The sequence below is a fragment of the Nannospalax galili genome, unplaced genomic scaffold (genome assembly GCF_000622305.1).
Source record: "Nannospalax galili isolate Female #2095 unplaced genomic scaffold, S.galili_v1.0 scaffold4946, whole genome shotgun sequence".
Classification (NCBI taxonomy): domain Eukaryota; kingdom Metazoa; phylum Chordata; class Mammalia; order Rodentia; family Spalacidae; genus Nannospalax; species Nannospalax galili.
In genome coordinates this window covers 1-2307 of record NW_008353806.1, presented here as the reverse complement: position 1 = coordinate 2307, position 2307 = coordinate 1, and the positions used below count along the sequence as shown (strand labels likewise).

The 2307-nt window shown below is 35.5% G+C and overlaps 1 pseudogene; it reads right to left on the bottom strand.

Annotated features, from left to right (window-relative positions):
- Positions 1 to 1165: 1165 nt before the first annotated feature.
- Positions 1166 to 2122, bottom strand: LOC103748342 (annotated as a pseudogene).
- Between the last annotated feature and the right edge of the window lie 185 nt (positions 2123 to 2307).

Sequence of the window (2307 nt, the reverse complement as noted above, 5' to 3'; positions counted from 1 at the left end):
AAAGTGATAATCTGACCTCATCTTTTCCAATTAGGGCCCATTTAATTTTCTTTTCTTATCTTATTGTTCAAACAGTATATTGAAAAGGAGTGGGAATAGCCTTTTCTAATTCCTGATTTTAATGAAAATGCTTTATGTTTTTCTCCATCTAGAATGATGTAACTTGTGTAGGTTTACTGTTAATTATATTTATTCATATTCTAGTCAATCCAATTCCCTCTAGGACTTTTACCATGAATTCGTGTTGAGTTTTGTCAAAGGATTTTTTCTTCATATAGTGAAATCATCATGTGGCTTTGGTGTATAAGTCCATTTATATGATTTATTATGTTTATTGACTTACACATATTGAACCAGACCTTCATCTCTAGAATAAGTCAACTTGATCATAGTGGATGAGCTATTTAATGTGTATCTCTATGCAATTTGTGAATATTTTGTTGAGAATTTTTTATTGGAAAAATGAAAATGTTTTAAGTTTTTCTCCATCTATAATGATGCAACTTGTAGTTTTACTCCATCTAGAAAGATGTAACTTGTATAAGTTATGATCTATAACCTTTCATGATATGGGCCTATATTGTTTCTTTCTCGCTTTCTCTCTCTCTCTCTCTTTCTCTCTCTCTCTCTCGTCTTTACCTGATTTTTGTATTAGAGTAATTGCTTCATAGAAGGAATTAAGAAATTCTCTCTCTGTATCTTTTTGAATAATATAAATATTATTGGTTGTTAATCTTCTTTGAATGTCTGATAAAATTCTGTTGTGAATCCTTGTCTACTTGGATATTTTTATTGTGAATACTTGTAAAATCTACTGATTCCAAATATAATTTCTTAATCATAAATGCAAAGCTTTTTTCAATGTGAAGAAATGTAATCAAGAAGAGGACAGGTTTCTTACACAGTCTTTTTTGCATCATTCAGAAGTCTGTCACATTGCCTCAGAAGTTAGAATTGCATGGTTGCACTTTAACAAATACCCACCTTAAGCAGATTATTAGATAATTTTATTTGACTAAGGATTATGAATTTTAAGCCCCTTTCTAGAACTTTTAAATCTATTATTTATCTAAAGTAAAACATTGAACCGATTGCATATATAATGAACATGTATAATTGAAAATACAGACACAGCTAAACATACAAAACAGTTTATGCTGCCTTTCTACATACTGTGACTGCTTTTCTGCCAATTGAACTCATAATGATCAAGTTTCCATAAAATGTTCCAAAAAGATGCTTTGATTTCCTTATTTCTTAAACTGTATATTATAGGATTCATAGATGGAGGCATCACAGAATAGAAAACAGATATTAAAAAGTCCAAGAGCTGTGGGGAATCAGGAACTGGTTTCAAATAGGCAGTGACACCTGTGACTAAAAATGTAGTGATGACTATGAGATGGGGCATGCAGGTAGAAAAGGCTTTTGACCTCCCTTGTGACAAGGGCATTCTCAGCACTGTGTTGAAAATGAAGACATATGAAAACCCTATGGGCAGTAAGCAGAAAAACCCATACATGACTCCAAAGATCACAGTAATGTCAATAGTGACATGCATCTTCGAGCAAGAAATCTTCAGTAGGGAGGGGACATCACAGAAGAACTGTGACACTTTTCTGGAGTCACAGAAAGATAAAGAGAAGGTGCCATATGAAGATAAGAATCCAAAGAGACTTCCAAACAGCCAAGAGACAGCTACCATCTGTACACAGACTGCCCTGTTCATGATGGCATCATAGTGTAGTGGGTGACAGATGGCCACATAGCGGTCATATGACATGGCTGTGAGGAGGGAAACCTCAGATGTGGCAAAGAGAAGGAAGACCTGACATGCACATCCTGGGAAAGAGATAGCGCTCCTGTGAGACAAAGAGTTGAGAATGAGCTTTAGGACTGTGACTGAAATGAAGCACACATCGAGGAAAGACTAGTTCTTCAGGAAGAAGTACATGGGGGTGTGAAGACACTGGTCCACAGTGACAAGCATGATGATGAGAAGGTTCCCCATGAGGGACACCAAGTAAATCAGCAGAAACAGAAAGCCCTGGAGCACCTGGAGCTGCTTGCTGTCAGAGAATTCCATGAGGAAGAAATCTGTGTCCACTGTGTGGTTGGTCATGTTGTCTGCTGTTCACCTACTGTGAGACAAAGGAAGGAAAAGACACATGGAGTTTCTACTGAGCCTTCCTCTTAGTAATAATGCATTTTAATTTCTATAAGATGCAATTACTACATTATGCCTATAAAATGTAAAAATTTGAGTTCTCTTAAATACATGCATTGTCTTCCTGAACTTCTCAATAT